At 42.3% G+C, this 18,533-nt stretch overlaps 1 protein-coding gene across 1 annotated transcript in view; it reads left to right on the top strand.

Annotated features, from left to right (window-relative positions):
* The window catches only part of MRPL52 (mitochondrial ribosomal protein L52), a 179,880-nt gene that overhangs the window by 19,853 nt on the left and 141,494 nt on the right, over window positions 1-18,533 (top strand). The gene's annotated exons all lie outside the window — the stretch shown is intronic.

Below are 18,533 nucleotides of genomic sequence, written 5' to 3'. Positions count from 1 at the left end.
TCTCCCTCTTAAAATACAATAAAGACTCACAAGTCTGTCTTTAAAAGTATAGCAATAAGTTTACTCACAAGTTGTTCACATCCAGTACACATCCTAGAAGGCAGGCTTTAAGCTTAAGGGTGCAAACATAGAAAGTGACTTACATCCTTTGTGAGGATGGGCCCAAGTACTGCTGGCTGAGAGCCAGCAGACAACAAAATGGTTGTGAGAATGAACTGAGAGTTAACTGAGACAAGATGACTGCATGACTTGCCCTTTTATAGAACCATGCCCATCTGCTGAGTCACTTACAGGGGGAACAGGAAGTTAAACACCCGCCTGACAGTGTCCACTCTAGGAAGCAAAGCATGTTGTAAATGACTGTACTGATGTATTACATCCCACACCATATCCCATAACCTCTGCACAGGCAAGGATATAAAAATCTGCCTCCAACAGAAGTGCACCACCTGTTCATCTAAGTCACCCTAGGCTGGGTAAACATTGCGTGACCAGGTGGCGACCTTCCCAGGGACAACCAGAAAGGAATAATGACTCATGACAACGTGTTATGGAATGGAAATTTGGCCACAACTTTATTAACCTTTCAAATATAGGAAGACCTTGGCTTAGGCATTGGGCGTGTATCCCTCCCAGCCCCCCAGCCGGTGGAACTACGGCTCCTCAGTGTAAATGGGATATGGGGCTGCCCCGAAAGACACATGTGTACACAGGCATCCCACCCCATATCCCCTCATGCAGGGTAGTTCACTGACAATCTTTCCGTGTATGCCCAGTGACACCCTCATGATGTCAAGCCCCCTTCCCAATCTCAATGTCAAGGTAGCGCCCAGGGAAGATGGGGAGCCAAGGGACTCTTCAAAGGGACGTGGGCGAAATTGCAGCTACGCTACAAAGTGAAAGGTAGCTGCAAGCCCATTGCCTCTTTAAGCCCATCTTAAGGAACAATCCGTGATGGGTTAATTGCTTCCATAAAGAAACCGGGGGGGGGGGGGGAGTGCATAAAAAACCTGACTTGAAAATTCATTCTATGTGAACAGTAGTGTATTCAGCAACAAATGCTAATGAGCAAAAAACATGGAGTAGCTAGCATGAAACGCCTGTTTCCAAATACTTCCTTAATCAGTGTATTGCTGTAAAGCTGTCAGGGGCTGGCCAGCGTTGGATGCCAGAGACTGGTCTGACTCTGACCAGGAAGAAAGACAGTCCCAGACAGAGCAGCCTTTAACAGAGGAGGAAGAGAAGAACTGGGGGGGGGGGGGGCTTCCTTCAAGATTCCCAGTAACAGGGAGAATAGCAGATTCAGAAGTCTCACAGTTGGAGGTTGAGGGAAATAGACAGCCCTGAGAACTTTGCTAGGTAACCAGGAGGGAGGGAGCGTCTGGAAGGCTCTGCCTCTGAGAGCAGCAGGTGATGCTGCTCCTTCCCCTTGGATTAGGAGGCAGGAAAGGGTTAAAGAGCAAGGGAAGCACAGGGGCAGGATGATGGGGAACTGGCGCTTAGTGCTGCGGAAGGGCAGGAAACTCAGACTGAGCAACTGATGTCTTGAGAGAAGTTGGCTCGATGCCACTCTCTGTGTTATTGTAAATAAATGGACTATAAACCTGTTGGAGGCTCATTAATTCTTATCGGAAACTTCCGTGCATGCCTGCAGACCTGACAAAGCCAAACACAAAAAAAATATTGCTGTCTGTTCAATATACGATCTATAAACATTTTTAAAACCATGAGACCCTGCTCAAATAAATAATCAATTCCATCAATACAATAAAAGTTGTATTGTAAATATTGAACATAGATTACGACCAAGGGAACCTTATATATAAAGGTACCGTTCGAAGACAATGATTCCTTCAGGTCTAAATTCACATCTTGACCTGAGTTCTTATATTTAAAGGTTGTTTAATCAGCTTAACCCATTTTATGGGCATTTGTATCGTAACATTTAGCTAAGCAGTATTTGGCAACATTTCCAGTCTGAATGGTAACAGCATACTTTTAAGGTGTGTTTCAGGTGTAACCAACAGACTTTGTGTTGTGGTATAACTAGGAGACAATAGAATTTCATATTAAGATCAGGGCACCAGAAAATATTTTTTCAGTGAAGCTTGTCTGATAATAAGATTGGTGAACAACAATTATTTATCATTTCAAGTGACCTAATTGTGGCAATAGTATTTTTTGGAGTATTTTTGATACAACTTATGTTGGAAGGACGTGCTATAGGCTAGCTACTCCATTTATCTTTTACTCAGTAACATTTGAGGCTGAATACACTGCCATTCCCACAAATTTTCAAATCAGCCTTTCCATGTACATTTTGTTATTTTGCTTTTGCTTATGCATACACGCCATGTTTTTTGTATTTAATTGCTTTCAAGGCAGCCTCAGAAAATTCAGGACAGTGGACGTGTATGTTATTCCTTTCTCACAAATGAGTCTAGTCACAAGGCAGCGGAGGTGTAAGGTCAGAGTGTTCCTTCTCTGTTTTGCTAATTCTGCATCTTGTCCTCTAAAGAAGATTGGGATACTCATTCCCAAGGGAAAGATCTCTTGGTTCCAAAACAAATATTGCTTTATTAATATTTGATACCAATCTAGCAGAGTTTGCATGCAGCAGAGCAAAAGGCAATGAACAGTCCAAGGATCATCTCATTCTTTGCCAGATGCCAAGTTACAATGATCTTCAGACACTGGTCACAAGACTTGCATGTGCAAGAAAAGGGTACACGTCTCGCACGTACACCAGGTTCACCAGCAATTAAAAACCTCAACCTGTTCTACAAGCCCTTCACAAAAAGGAAAGCAATGAGGGGACTAATAAAAATCAAGGCACATTGCCTAACTTTGCATTTTCTGGTATCTTAAATTTGCAGTTAAGTCAGTAATAATGTATTACGCCATTTATTTCTAGAGAAGTCGCCCTGTTTGCAGCATCAACAAAGAGCCAAAGATGCTTTAAAAAGGCAACACATTCCTACGTTTACCCAGAAAAACCTCCCATTAATGCATTAATACATGAGCATTTGCTTACTTTTTACACACCGTTGCTGGCTAAAGGAAGCAGAAGAGGAGAGAGAAAGAAAACGAATTGTTTGCTCCCCACTGATGAAGAGACACTGTGTCTCACGCCTTTTCCCTACACATCCACCCTCTTCTTCTTTAAGCTTTCTCTTTAAGCCAGAGGTTTTCAACTTTCCTGAGTCCATGGCTCCCTTGATCAACTGCATGCTTTCTGCAGCACCCCTGTGGGGCTCAGAAGCCCATTTATGTCACCCTTGCCTGCAGAGCTGGCAGATTCTCACCCTTTTCCACACACCCTCCATGGTGAAAGGTTCTCTCAGCCTCCTCTCCTAGGGAGAACTCCGGGTAGCCATTGCCGCCCCTCCTGGTCTCAGAGCTGCCCCCTTCCTGCCCTAAAGAGAGGTTCCTCCTCACACAGCCCCACAGGGGCCTGGGAAGAAGATGTCCCCAGACTTGGTGGCCCAACAGAGACTGGCCAAGGGTGATAGTGAGGCCAGCGTCTTACCCAGGGAGCAGCTATGGCAGCAGTGGGCCCTGCCGGGCCTGCATGGAAGAAAGGCTCTCCTTCAGGATTGGGCACTCAGCTTCCAGGCAGGCATTGCATACAGAAAGCACAATAAAAGCCAGCATGGTGCCTGCTTGCCCAGCTTCCCACTTGCCTGTCCATTCCCAACAGCAATGGCTGGCAGACTGGCCAGCTTGGCTCCTCGCCCGCTTGCTTGCTTACTTCAAGGCCACCTCACCTCCTGGCAACCAGCACCCAATGGCCAGCCCCAGAGGCAGCGTTCCCCTGTGGAGCTTGTATTAGGGTTGCAACAAACAGCTGTGCAAGCCTTTGAGAGCCATCATAGGGGGAGGGAAGGAAAGAGGGACAGAGGCCAGTGTTGCCCACAATTCCAGGCACCTCAGGGTGCCAAGGCACACTGGTTGAGAACCACTGCCTTAGGCAATGGGTGCCTCTCACCCTCCTTAGACCATGCAGGCGTGTGTGTCCTCCCCCACCCACCAAATCGCCCATGTAGAGCAAGCGGAGGCCACCAGTTAGGGAGACCCAGCCAAGGTTGCTTGTCGTGAGCCAGAGAACAAGGAAGCTCTCCACCCTTTTTCTTTTTAACCCAACTTCAAGATTTGCCTGCGTGGCTTAACTTTCTCCTCTCTCTCTCTTTGCCCCCTCCCACCTGCGAAACGACGAGTTGTGCAACGGTGAGGTATGCTGTGCTACCAGTGTGTGCACTTATGATGCCGGAGGTGTTACCTGATTGGCCATCTGCCAGTCACATAATAATCATGCCTTCGGGGACAGAACCAGAGACAGTGCACACCAATGTTGCACCTAAGGGAACAAAATAGATAGACAGACAGACAGACAGACAGACAGACAGACAGACAGACAGATGAAATTCCTGGTTTTTAAATGACTTTATATTACTGTTTTTATGGTGGGGTTATACTGCTTTACAGTTTTTACGATGCTTAGTGCACTGTTTAAGATTTAAACAGCTTAGGAATGATTTAAAAATCAACAAATGAATAAATGCCGTAGGTTAAAACCTCTGCTTTTCGTCTAACTCCTTCCAGTCTTGCTTTTGTCATGTAAAATATATAATGAAATACTTAGGGCGTGTGGCCCTGTGTAGGATAATCTGATTTGAGGTATTAGAGCCAAGTCCGCCAATGATAGCCATGAGCTTTTTGTGTCTGTCACACTGGTAGTTAGGAAAAAAATTACCTGTTTTGAAGAGCACACCCAAAGTGGTACGATAAGTCATCCTTGCATTGTAGTAGCTATCATAGATATGGAATCCCAGTGTGACATTGGGTAGGAACTTCGGTTTCTCATTGATTTCGTTCACAGCAAATGCCAAAGCAAGGATGTGCTGGTAGAATTTTGTCACCGTTCTGCATATAGAGGTAGAAATTGTTCATTCCTTTGTATAATGAGTATGTTTCTTGCTATCATATCACAATGTTGGTAATTTCTAATAGATTCTATGGGGGGATTGGAATAACCTACACACACACACACTTAACATTCTGCCATTTACAGAAAAAATATATTTGTTATTTGAGCAGCTACAAAAGATGCAGAGCAAACAAAGCAATTTCTTAATCTGGAACATCAAGCTGGTTCTGAGAAGGATGTTCACTGAATGAAACTTCATGAATATGGTAAACTCACTGAGAAGCAATTTCACCAATGAAGAGAGCTCCTGGCAGGAACCACTCATGTGGAACAGGGTGGGGATCATTTCTGGGACACTCCAGAGTATCTACTTTGTACCCCATAGGAAGCAACAAAGGTAGAGCTATCAGAAGCCACAACATCCAATCAGCAAAGCACCCCTCTAGATTGAGAATCTCCTCTGTACAGAAACAGAAACTACCAGACTTAACAGTCTACATAGGTTGGTGGCTAATTCTGCTAACACATCTCTTAAGAGAAATACATCAGCTCTGTCTTTGACTGAGACACCAATGCATGCCTTAAGTGCTAGCAAGGTTAGTTGATGTAAGGTGGAATAAAAGGGGAAGAGTATGAAAGGAAAGTGACAGAGCCCTGCCCGCCTTTTCACCTACTCTCAGGTGTACATTGCTTGGGGGCGTATTTATATTAATCTTCAGGTTTACTGGTTGATCATTTTCTAGTAACTTCTGGCAAGTCTTTGGAGCTTTGGGCAGTTGGAACAAATTATAGGGGCTTCCATGATCCTAGGAGGCCAGTGATTAGCCCTTTACCATTTGAGGGCTGTACCTCAACCCCACCCCCAAAGCAAATCTGTTAATTCCTTTTTCGAGATCTGATAATGACTCTCCACTGTTCTTTGCAGCATTATAATAATAAGTAGCAGGTAGCTAAGAGATCCCCATAGGAACTGCACTCCGGGAAGGAACAGAAATCAACATGTTCAAGGGCGGCATTTTGCAACTACCCTTTTAGCATTATATATGAATGGCCTAAGCTTTCTATCATACTATGGCAGAATAAGAAGAATACAGGACATTCCATTTGCTAATCTAAAAAGTGACAGGTGTCCCATGCCCCATTCACCAGAAATTTGCCCCCAGATGGGATGAATACAGTAGAATATGTTTCATCTAGTATTGATTTGTATCCCACCGTTTCTCCAAAGAGCTGAAGTTAGCATACACACTACTACGCCTCTCTATATTATCATTACAGAACCCCTGTGATGTACATTAAGCTGAGAGATATTGAGATTTTATTTATCTATAGATGAAGCATGGAAATCATTGAATCCAGGATAGGCTGAAGAGAAAGATGTAGTATAGGCTGGAGAGCTTGCAATGCTGAGGAAGGGGTGTGCATCATTTTCCTCCTCAAGCCTCTGGGTGGGATTTCTCCTCAGGCCTCTGGGTGGGCTCCACGATGCTATCAGCCTGCTGTGCGGGTAAACATACAGGAGTATGAAGTGCCGTTGTTCCAGTCAGAGTAGGGGACAACCACCTGGCTGAGGGCCAAGAGGGAATCCTTGAAGCTGCCCTTCAAGACTCGGGGATTCACATGGTGACCTTCAGGGAGGGCATTCTTCACCCACTGGACAGAAACTTCATTTGCATTGATCCATATGAGCATGCCGGTGAGGATTAACAGTGCTCGAGGAAGGCTGCTTTTGTTATGGTTGGCGCAATAGAGGTTCTCATGGAGACCATTCCCTTGGTCTTTTTAAGTTTTGGGGTGGGGGAAGTATCAGAGAAAGGGAGAGGCAGCAGCTATTAAGTTTAGACATAATTGATGGACAACATTTATGACACTATTTAGTGCTGATTATTTTCTGCTGGATTCTCTGACAAACATTTTTAATCTGTAGATAGAGGGTGTAGATCCTTAATGAAAGCTTTAAGGAGCAAAGGGGATTTAACTGAAGTTCTTGTGTGTGTGGACCTGAGTGGGAAGATCTATGGCACATACATGGGGCTTCATTGAGCTGGATGAGGACACGGTGGGATAGTGTAGATTCCAAGAATATTTACACAGCTCCTTTCCCCAACATGTATAAAGAAAGTGCCCAGCACAAAAAGCATCCCAGTCTTCCCAGAGAAGGCTGGGTTTGAAAACCAAGGATAGCTAAAAACTTCCCCTACCCAATGATACCATCTCTGCACAGTTGCTCCTAGAGCAGCTAACTAGGTACGGAGCTCCTTAAATGTGTGGACTTGGCCACCAGGGTAAGGATATAGAAATCTTCCTCCAATAGAAAGGCACCATCTGTTCATCTAGGTCACCCTATTCTGCGTAAACATCAACAGGCAAATGAAGGTTAGAAGGATCCTTGGCTGCAGGTGGGAATGGTTTTTAATGGGGGTGGAAATTATTGTGGGAGACACCTTGGCCCTTGCAGGGTACACATTCTTTCCTTTCCTTCTCCCATTGTTATCTTCTGATAAAAACATGCATTTAGTATTGTTCAAGAACGGTGAAAACCTTTCTGCAGAGATAAGAGGAGAATTACTGTTCAGACCTCCACCGGACTGATTGCAGTTTCAAGTTGTGTCTTTAGCCAATACTAGCACCGATATCATGGCAACTGGTGGGGAAATTCTTATCTCAACAGGCCATAATGAAAAGCAGAAATAAATTTCTGAATTAAGGAGGAAGCAGTCTTAAAATGGTCGGTCCCTTAAGCAATCAGGAAACAATCATCCCACTCCCAAACCATGCTTTTCAAAGGAAAACTAAGTCCCAACTTTGTCAAGAGTTTTTACCTTCAGGTTCATTGACTTTTGTTTAGGACCCAGGAAGGGATAATCGACAGACGTAGTTGTTCCCCCATGAAAAGTCTGGAAATGCAATGCTGACGCTCCCAATGCGTGCACTTAGGATGCTGGAGGTGTTACCTGATTGGCCACCTGCCTGCCACGTAATCATCATGCCTTCGGAGACAGAGCCAGAGAGAGTGCACACCAATATTTCACCTAAGGGAACAAAATAGACAGAGACAAACAAAATTCCTGGTTTTTTAATGACTTTATATTGCTGTTTTTATGGGGGGGTATATTGCTTTACAGTTTTTATGTTGCTTAGTGCACTGTTTAAGATTTAAGCAGCTTAGAAATGATTTAAAAATCAGCAAATGAATAAATGCCGTAGGTTAAAACCTCTGCTTTTCATCTCTGTCCTTCCAGTCTTGCTTTTGTCTGCCGTTTGTTCTTCTCTACACCCCTGTGATTTTCCTTCTCTCTGACCCTCTTTCCCATGCATATTCTCTTTTCGTGGAATCATAGAATTCTTGAATTGGAAGGGACCCCAATGCTCATCTAGTCCAAGCCCCTGTAATGCTTACTTACTTCATCAAAACATTTCTAGGCATTACAAATATAGGGCATCCTAAAACATTTAAAATATATAATAATAATAATAATAATAATAATAATAATAATAATAATAATAATTTATTAGTTGTACCCGCACATCTGGCTCGGTTTCCCCAGCCAACCTGGGCGGCTTCCACAGGGACCAGAAATACACTAAAATGTCAGACATAAAAAACTTCTCTGAACAGGGCTGCCTTCAGATGTCTTCTGAATGTCACGTAGCATTTCAAGAGATACTATTAACAAAACCACAAACCCCCTTGCAGTTAATTCCAGGTTAATGTCAGACAAATAGAATCGGATATTTTCATTGTGCCGTGATGTTAGACTACCAAAAAATGGGGGGGTAGCATGCGTTTGTGTTTGTGTAGCAGGTTGTAAAAAGGACAGTAGAAAAAGATATGTTCTACAGTGTCTGGCACATTCAAAGAACATTTACAATGTCTATCATTTCAGGGGATGTTTAAAAATCTGCCCTTGACAAAAGGAAAAACATTCAACCGGGCTAAGATAAAGGTCCTGCTTTGGACAGAAATTATTAATTTTGAGATATGTGACGCCGTTATTTCGGGGGAGCAAATTTTATTTATACCTGACTTGATGTTGTTTCCCCCCCCCCCAATGTACCTTAATCTGTTTTGACTATTGCAATAAATATATTGTTGACTCGAATTATACAAGGGTTTCAAGATCTGATTTGAATACCAATAGATCTGATTTTCCTATGTAAGAGTTGGAACTTCTGGATTTGTAAGAGTCCGTAAGGAGGCCAGAGAGTAGACTCAAAGGTTGGCAACAAAATGGAAATGCAACCAGTATTTTATAGTGCTATCCCACACTCAATATTCCATCGTGTGTATACCTAGTTCTGCACACATTATCTCATACATGATTGAACTTGGGAGCCCCAGGAGATGTCTCAAGACGGATGTGAGGGTGATCCCACTGAGACATCTGTCACCCCATTGATCACCAGGGCCGATCTGACTGACCTGGCTGGCTAGGCAGGTGTCCCCCTGTTTCATGTGTGTCCCTCCCTAAGCTGCATGTTCAGTGGAAGAGGAAGACCATCCCAGATAGGAGTGTAACGTTCTTCAATCAAGGGTTGATGATAGTTCCATGTGCGTCCCTTCCTAAGCTGCACGCTCGGTGGAAGAAGACGACCATCCCAGGTAGAAGGAGTGTCCCGTTCTTCGGTCAAGGCTTGATGATAGCTGCGTTTCTGTATAGATAGAACCTCCCTGATAGAACCTCCCCTTGTAATGCAGAAATCTCAGCTAAATAATTTCAGCTACATAGTTTGTGAGAGCCTTCCTTCTTTTCCCCTATCAGAAGAATGTCTCTTCTGTCCCCTAAACCTACAAAGATCTCAGCACACAGAAATAGGCACTTACAAATGTTAATAAAAGGGTATTTGTTTTGGAACCATGGGATCTGTCCCTTTGGAATGACTATCCCGTTTACTGCTGGCAAATAAGCAGAAAAGTTGGGGTAAGAGAATCCAAAGGTTGTTATTGCTCTGTTTCTAAGGGTGGTTCCAGATGCCCAGATTTCAGGTACATGCATGAGAAGGCTGCAAAGAGGAAGGAAAGAGAAGCAAACTCACCTGTAGCAGCCTGGGAAGAAGTCAGTGCAGGCTGGCCGTGCAAAGGAGTCCCACAAATGGTAAGAAGATCTTGGCCCACATTTTAGGATTCAGTGTGAATGGCATGTGGGCCACCAGGCCTACTTATATAGCATCCTGAGAGACTTTGGTGAGATATGTTTCCCATCAGTAGCTCCACCCAGACAATCCAAGAAGAGGCTATTCTGTGAGGTTCTCAGAAAGTCCTTCCAGAAACTTGAGTGTAATTAGGGTTTGTGGGAAATCCTAATAGCTATGGGGAATTTTGCCTATGGTTATTATTTAATTTGTATACCACCCTTCATTAGCAAATCACAGGCAGTTCAGAACATAAAAGTACAACATGAGAACACAAAATATATAATCTTCTTCCCTTATCTTCTTGAGGGCAAGATGCAGAGTTTGCAAAATGGAGAAGGAAGATTGTGACCTTAATTCTCTGCTGCCTTGTGATGAGGGAGCACTGATTGGCTAATGTTTGTCTGAGCCCCTTATTCGTGTACAACATCCCTATATGTGGAACTGACACTTTTACCAGTGCTACGTAAGGTACGTTCCGTACTTGCAAGGAATTGGTTCTCTCTGCAGCCGGCACCACCACTTTCTTGTTTAACGTTCAAAGATTTTGAAAGGAGACTGGTTTCTTTGGGCCTGTCTTCTTACTTAACACCAGTGCAGCAGAAGACTGAACAGGCTCTGTTCTGCCCTGGCAGGTGGGCAGCCAATGGCCTTTCAGCAGCGAGGCATCCCCTCTCACCTGTGCAGGCCTCTCATTGACCAATTCAAAGTGCAGGAGCTGGCTGAACTCCACCTGGGCCATATCAGCACCATGCTTTAAGCAACTGATGTATTCAGCATGGCAGGGTTATTCCGAAGGACGTGCCTCCTTTCTTTATTTTTCACACCAGCTTCACAGCAGCAAGACGTCCCCAAACTTTATCCCAACTCGTTGATCATATTATCTGAAACTACATGAGGCTTTCCCAGAATCTATCTGCATTCTGCTTTCTGGTCAGGAAATATTGCTCCTCTCAATGACACATGTTCCCCAAGGAGTAGAGGAGCCCCTGTCTTGTAACATTCACATTCATCACTAGTGGTAGAAAAACTGCTTTAAAATGAATCTGTAAGCCTCCTCAATAACTCTAACTCCTCTCTCTTTTATGTCCAGGTTACAATCCCTGCAAAGGTTTAAATGTCAAGGTTTCTTCCCAGAGAATCATGGAGCCTTGCAGTTTAGTATGAGTGCTGATTATTATCTCTAAGATTCTCTGACATTTCAAATCTCTACAGAAGACCGGGGGTGGGGTGGTAAATATTCAGTAACTTTAAGGAGTTAAAGTGCATTCAGCTGAAGTCTTTGTACGTGGGGCCCTGAGTAGGAGAATCTGTGGCCCGTTAGGCTTACTTGAGCTGGATGAGTACACAGTCAGATAGCAGAGGTTCTAGAAATAAATTTATTGAGGGCAGAAGGTGTTGCTGGCTGTTATGTCTCAGTGGCTGCCCTGGCAGGTGGGCTGCTAGTGCCCTTTCAGCAGCAAAGCATCCCCTCTCACCCTCTTATCCTGCCTCTTATCCTGCCAGCTCCCCAGGTGTCATGGAGAACTCTTGGATGGCTACCTGACCATCTGCGTTCTGGCTGCTTAGGGACAGTGACCAAGCACGAGGATCTGCAACAGCCACCCACTCGGAGGAAGGGGCAAGCGTCCATTTCCCAACATTATATGGAAGACACCCAGCATCCCAGCCTTTCCAGAGAAGGTATTGGCATGTTCAGGTTGGTGCACAGGCTGGGTTTTAAAACCAAGGAGAGCTAGAAACATCTCCCTTGTGGGGATGTTTAGGAGACAGTGGTACTTCGGGTTACATACGCTTCAGGTTACAGACTCCGCTAACCCTAACCCAGAAATATTACCTCAGGTTAAGAACTTTGCTTCAGGATGAGAACAGAAATTGTGCGGTGGTGGCGTGGCAGCAGCAGGAGGCCCCATTAGCTAAAGTGGTGCTTCAGGTTAAGAACAGTTTCAGGTTAAGTATGGTCCTCCGGAACGAATTAAGTACATAACCCGAGGTACCACTGCAATAGGCAAGGAAATATTTGCTAAGTAGTATCCTTCCTTCACTCACGCTGGTGAGTGATGTAGCAGAGCAAATCCCCTCTATATTCCCGGAAGCTAATTGGTAGATGTTATGTACTGAGTTGAATAGGATCCAAAATGCAGCAGTTTGATTGGTCCTAGAACAATAGGATTCAGAATGCAGCAGTTTGATTGGTGTTGTTTTTTTAAAATAAATAATATTTATTAGAATTTCCAAGAAAAAACAGAGGTTACATACCCAGAAAAAAGAAAAAGAAAAAGGGAAAAAAAGAAAAATACAAAACACAGAAAAAAGTGAAAACAGTTAAAAGTAAATCCCTCTTTCTCTATCTTACAATTCATTTATTTGTTTCCCTGACTTCCTCACACCTCCCTTTTTTGTATTCCAGTTTGAATGTTTAGTTCAGCAAATCCTTTCTCCCTTTGTTTTATCTTAGTTCTTTATCTTAACATATTATATCATTATATTTTCATCTATTTATCAATCCATTTTTTCATATTCCTTTTTAATCTTATTACTAAAAACTGCTTCATTTCATTCTGACATCATTTTAACATTCATTAATTTTACAGTGTTTCTGCAAATAGTCCTTAAATTTCTTCCAATCTTCTTCCACCAACTCTTCTCCCTGGTCTCGGATTCTGCCAGTCATTTCCGCCAATTCCATGTAGTCTGTTACTTTCATCTGCCATTCTTCCAGGGTGGGTAGATCTTGTGTCTTCCAGTATTTTGTGATGAGTATTCTTGCTGCTGTTGTAGCATACATAAAGAAAGTCCTATCCTTTTTTGGCACCAAATGGCCGGCCATGCCCAGGAGAAAGGCCTCTGGTTTCTTCAGGAAGGTATACTTAAATACCTTTTTCATTTCATTATATATCATTTCCCAGAAAGCGTTAATCCTTGGGCATATCCACCAAAGGTGAAAGAATGTACCTTCATTTTCCTTACATTTCCAACATTTATTTTCGGGCAAATGATATATTTTTGCAAGCTTGACTGGTGTCATGTACCACCTGTATATCATTTTCATAATATTCTCTCTTAAGGCATTACATGCCATGAATTTCATACCTGTTGTCCACAACTGTTCCCAGTCAGCTAACATTATGTAATGTCCCACATCTTGTGCCCATTTAATCATAGCAGATTTCACCGTTTCATCCTGAGTATTCCATTTCAACAGCAAGTTATACATTCTTGATAATATCTTAGTTTTGGGTTCTAACAGTTCTATTTCCAATTTTGATTTCTCCACCTGGAAGCCGATTTTCTTGTCCAAGTTATAAGCCTCCCTTATTTGAAAATAATGAAGCCAATCTCGCACTTTGTCTTTTAATCTCTCAAAACTCTGCAATTTCAATTTGTCCCCCTCCTGTTCCAATATCTCCCAATATTTCGGCCAATTGGCCTCCATATTGAGCTTTTTCTGAGCCTTCGCTTCCATCGGTGATAACCACCTTGGGGTCTTATTCTTGAGTAAAATATCTTATCCAGACATTAAACAATGCTCTTCTGACAATATGATTTTTAAATGCTTTATGTGCTTTAACCTTGTCATATCACAGATATGCATGCCACCCAAAGACATTGTTAAAACCTTCTAGATCCAAAATGTCCGTGTTCTCAAGAAGCAGCCATTCTTTCAGCCAGCAAAATGCTGCTGATTCATAATAAAGTTTAAGGTCTGGCAGGGCAAATCCACCTCTTTCCTTTGCATCAGTTAATATTTTAAATTTTATTCTGGGCTTCTTGCCCTGCCAGACAAATCTGGAAATATCTCTCTGCCACTTCTTGAAACAGTCCACTTTGTCCAAAATTTGCAATGATTGAAACAGAAATAACATTCTTGGCAATACATTCATCTTTATAACAGCAATTCGACCTAACAAGGAAAGCTTCAAATTTGACCATATTTCAAGATCCTTTTTCACTTCTTGCCAACATTTCTCATAATTATCTTTAAATAAGTTTAAGTTCTTAGCAGTCATGTTAACTCCCAGGTACTTTACTTTTTTAACCAATGTTAAACCTGTCTCCTTCTGAAACCTCTCCTTCTCTATCGGTGTTAAATTTTTCTCAAGAACCTTAGTTTTTGACTTATTCAATTTAAATCCTGCCACTTGACCAAAGTCCTGAATCAATTCTAATACTCTTTTAGTACTAGATTTTGGCTCCTGTAATGTCAATACTAGATCATCTGCAAAAGCTTTCAATTTGTACTGTTTAGCTCCGACCTGTATACCTTTAATCAGATGGTCCCTTCTAATCATATTTAGCAAAACCTCCAGAACCGAAATAAAAAGCAATGGGGAAATTGGGCAGCCTTGTCGTGTCCCTTTTTCTATCTTAAATTCTTCTGTCACCACATTGTTAACAATCAATTTGGCCTTTTGTTCTGAGTAAATCGCACCTATACCATTTTCAAAACCTTGACCTACCCCCATCCCTTGAAGATTTTTCTTCATAAAGAAATATTATCAAATGCAGAAATATTATCAAATGCAGAATGCAGCAGTTTGATTGGTCCTAGAATAATAGGAACCAGAATGCAGCAGTCTGATTGGTCCGCAGGAGCCACCCAATCCAGCTCCAGGTGGAAGTGAATCCGCAACCTAATTGGCCTACAGGAGAATCCCGGAATTAGCCAATCACGTGGGGCCCATTGTGTAAATAACATATATAAAGCAGACTTTGGGGGGAACTTCCATTCCTCGCTATTATGAGCTGAATAAACGACTCCGAGTATATTTCAGTAGATTTCTTTGAATCTCTACAAGATTGAATCTCTACAAGATGACTAATCCAATCTGCTTTGCCTAGATGGATTATTCCTGGTGTCCCCTTTTCTCCCTCTTAAAATGCAATAAAGACTCACAAGACTGTCTTTAAAAGTATAACAATAAGTTTATTCACAAGTTGTTCACAGTACACATCCTAGAAGGCAGGCTTTAAGCTTCAGGTTGCAAACATAGAATGTGGCTTACATCCTTTGTGAGGATGGGCCCAAGTGATGCTGGCTGAGAGCCAGCATACAACAAAATGGTTGCGAGAATGAACTGAGAGTTAACTGAGACAAGATGACTGCGTGACTTGCCCTTTTATAGAATCATGCCCATCTGCTGAGTCACTTACAGGGGGAACAGGAAGTTAAACACCCGCCTGACAGTGTCCACTCTAGGAAGCAAAGCATGTTGTAATTGACTGTACTGATGTATTACATCCCACACCATATCCCATAACCTCAGGCCCCCTTCCCAATTTCAATGTCAAGTTAGCGCCCAGGGAAGATGGGGAGCCGGGTGACTCTTCAAAGGGAGGTGGGCTAAATTGCAGCTACGCTACAAAGTGAAAGCCCATTGCCTCTTTAAGCCCAGCTTAAGGAAGAATCTGTGATGGGTTAATTGCTTCCATAAAGAAAAGGGGGGGTGCATAAAAAGTCTGACTTGAAAATTCATTTTATGTGAATAGTAGTGTATTCAGCAACAAATGCTAATGAGCAAAAAACATGGAGTAGCTAGCATGAAACGTCTGTTTCCAAATACTTCCTTCCTCGGTATATCGCTGTAAAGCTGTCAGGGGCTGGCCAGCATTGGATGCCAGAGACGGGTCTGACTCTGACCAGGAAGAAAGACAGTCCCAGACAGAGCAGCCTTTAACAGAGGAGGAAGAGAAGAACTGGGGGCCCCTTCCTTCAAGATTCCCAGGAACAGGGAGAATAGCGGATTCAGAAGTATCACAGTTGGAGGTTGAGGGAAATAGACAGCCCTGATAACTTTGCTAGGTAACCAGGAGGGAGGGAGCGTCTGGAACGCTCTGCCTCTGAGAGCAGCGGTGATGCTGCTCCTTCCCCTTGGATTAGGAGGCAGGAAAGGGTTAAGGAGCAAGGGAAGCACAGGGGCAGGATGATGGGGAACTGGCGCTTCGTGGCTTCGTGCTGGGAAGGGCAGGAGATTCAGACTGAGCAACTGATGTCTTGAGAGAAGTTGGCTTGATGCCACTCTCTCTGTGTTATTGTAAATAAATGGACTATAAACCTGTCAGAGGCTCATTAATTCTTATCAGAAGCTTCCATACATGCCTGCAGACCTGACAAAAGCCAAACACACAATAAATATTGCTGTCTGTTCAAGATACGATCTGTAAACATTTTTAAAACCATGAGACCCTGCTTAAATAAATAATCAATTCCATCAATACAAAAAAAGTTGTATTGTAAATATTGAACATAGATTACCGCCAAGGGAAGCTTACATATAAAGGTACCGTTCGAAGACAATGATTCCTTCAGGTCTAAATTCACATCTTGACCTGAGTTCTTATATTTAAAGGTTGTTTAATCAGCTTAAACCCTTTTATGGGCATTTGTATGGTAATATTTAGCTAAGCAGTATTTTGGCAACATTTCCAGTCTGAATGGTAACAGCATACCTTTAAGGTGTGTTTCAGGTGTAACCAACAGACTTTGTGTTCTGGTATAACTATGATAGAATAGAATTTCATATTAAGATCAGGGCACCAGAAAATATTTGTTCAGTGAAGCTTGTTTGATAATAAGATTGGTGAGCAACAATTATTTATCATTTCAAGTGACCTAATTGTGGCAATAGTAGTTTTTGGAGTATTTTTGATACAACTTATGTTGGAAAGACGTGCTATAGGCTAGCTACTCCATCTATCTTTTACTCAATAACATTTGATGCTCAATACACTGCCATTCCCATAAATTAAAATTTCAAATCAGCCTTTCCGTGTACATTTTGTTATTTTGCTTTAGCTTATGCATACACGCCATGTTTTTTGTATTTAATTGCTTTCAAGGCAGCCTGAGAAAATTCAGGACAGTGGACGTGTATGTTATTCCTTTCTCACAAATGAGTCTAGTCACAAGGCAGCGGAGGTGTAAGGTCAGAGTGTTCCTCCTCTGTTTTGCTAATTCTGCAAGGACCATCTCATTCTTTGCCAGATGCCAAGTCACAATGATCTTCAGACACTGGTCACAAGACTTGCATGTGCAAGAAAAGGGTACACGTCTCGCACGTACACCAGGTTCACCGGCAATTGAAAACCTCAACCTGTTCTCCAAGCCCTTCACAAAAAGGAAAGCAATGAGGGGACTAATAAAAATCAAGGCACATTGTCTTCCTTTGCATTTTCTGGTATCTTAAATTTGCGGTTAAGTCAGTAATAATGTACTATACCGTTTATTTCCAGAGAAGTAGCCCTGTTTGCAGCGTCAACAAAGAGCCTATATTTACCCAGAAAAAAATCCCATTAATGCATTGATACATGAGCATTTGCTTACTTTTTACACACCGTTGCTGGCTAAAGGAAGCAGAAGACGAGAGAGAAAGAGAAAAAGAACTGTCTGATGAAGAAACCATTTCTTACCCTGGAAAGACTAATTGGGTGAGCGATTTTTGCCCTTTTGGCTCCTTTCTGATCTTGCCCGCCCCCTTCTGCTATGCAAATTTATATTACACAACCATATATATATATATATATATATATATATATATATATATAGTTGTCTCCGATGCTAGTCCTACTCAGAGTAGACTCACTGAAATGAATTTTTTTTTAATAATAATTTTTATTAAGGTTTTCCAAATTAAAACAAATCAAAACAAGTTAAATCCAATCTATAAACTTTTTGCCAATAACTAGGACTTCCCCTCCCTACCCCCTCTTGTGTTCCAAATCTTCCAAATAAGCAATTAAATTCAACAAGTTCTTATCCCCAAATTACACTCTTCATCAATAACCCAATTTATCCAAATTCCCATCCCCTAAGATCGATCTATACCCTTCCACGAGTTTCCCCCTTTCAAACATAGTACAGATGGAAATAAGATAAATATGAATAATAATTTTACAGCCTTTGGATTCCAATTTTCCCTCCCCTCTTTCCCCTTTGCGTTTCACCTATCCCTCCACTTCTAATATCTTCCTGGAGTTCCCACATTACACTATGTCCCTCAGGTTCTTTGCCAGTCTTTAATTACGGATGTCCAATCATAGAAGGAGTCTATCAAATAAGGGCCCATTTCTTCTATCCAGGTTTTTATATCCAGGAGTAAAAACTCCAATTTTGTATCCATAAGCTTGTCAAACCTGAATGTCCCAAATGTTCCCCCAGTTCTGTCCAGTTCTTGTTATTTCCTTGTTCTTGTCAATCATTCTCCTCCTTTTTATTTCTCTGTTCTCCCACAGAAATGTTCTTTTTCCAAAAGTTTCTAGTGTCTCTGCAGAGGCTTGTTATTCATAGAGCAAAGCATTGCATCATGTTCCTTTCATTTTCCAACAAATAGTTCCATTGTTTCCTGTAGTGTGTAGACCTCTGTAGACAAAATAATGTTCCATTCCTGCAGTTTCCCAGGAGATTAAAAGTTCCATTCAACTGTTCAAGTTTCCTGTGAAAAACACATGCAATATCCCTCGGCTCCTCTAGGTG

Source organism: Podarcis gaigeae (assembly GCF_964106915.1).
Source record: "Podarcis gaigeae genome assembly, chromosome: 13".
Taxonomy (NCBI): Eukaryota; Metazoa; Chordata; class Lepidosauria; order Squamata; family Lacertidae; genus Podarcis; species Podarcis gaigeae.
This window is presented reverse-complemented; position numbering and strand designations above follow the sequence as displayed.